This window comes from Sinocyclocheilus rhinocerous, unplaced genomic scaffold (assembly GCF_001515625.1).
Source record: "Sinocyclocheilus rhinocerous isolate Xijiao unplaced genomic scaffold, SAMN03320098_v1.1 scaffold5705, whole genome shotgun sequence".
Taxonomy (NCBI): Eukaryota; Metazoa; Chordata; class Actinopteri; order Cypriniformes; family Cyprinidae; genus Sinocyclocheilus; species Sinocyclocheilus rhinocerous.
In genome coordinates this window covers 24,756-25,622 of record NW_015641486.1, presented here as the reverse complement: position 1 = coordinate 25,622, position 867 = coordinate 24,756, and positions in this window count along the sequence as shown.

Sequence of the window (867 nt, the reverse complement as noted above, 5' to 3'; positions counted from 1 at the left end):
TTAGCTTGTACATTTCTTTCATGCTGAAAATCACAGATTCTATTGTGTTTAATCTTTTAGCAAGTCATTTAAAAATGACATGAAAGCACTTGGTTGCATTAATTTTCTAAAGAAACAATACTGGTCATCAGACTATTTTAAAGAAAATTAAAGACAATAGACAGCATGCCTTGCTTTAGTAACACAATGTGTTTAACATTATTTAAAATTGTGGGTGTAATTATTTTACTCAGAAGTTTTAAGTAAAAAATTATATTTGTTCTTTTACAGTAAACATACTATCTATGGGTTGGATTAAAAAGAAAACATTTCTTAAATAGTTTTAGATTTTTTAATAATTAGATTAGCTTGTACTGATCCTACAGAGGTGTTAGCATACACGCATACAGATGAGGTAGAAAGAACATGCCCGAACATAACACCTTTTCAGAAGCATATAGAAAGTGTGATGGGTTATGGCAGTGGTTCTCAACCCGCGGCCCGTCACAAATTCAAATGCGGCCCACCATGCTGAACACAATTTAAAAAAATACTTTCAGTTTTACAATTCATTTTAGTTTTTACATTAATTTAAAAATGTACTAAATAAATATAAACTATAGCCTAATGTTTTTATGTAAAATAATTTTGTTTTTCATATATTATTTTCAGACATGAGCAGTACTCACATAGCCTAATTAACGTTATGCATTTAAAGTAATGACCAAGTGGCCAGCAGTAGACAGTGAGCATAGCTATGTTTGATCAATTTAGCCTTCTCAAATCATCACGACTTGACTAAAATAAAATCTATAGATATAAAACAGTTCAAGCATATAACAATGTTTAAACGTTAAACCTAGATAAATGTGTGCTGTATCCAATAGT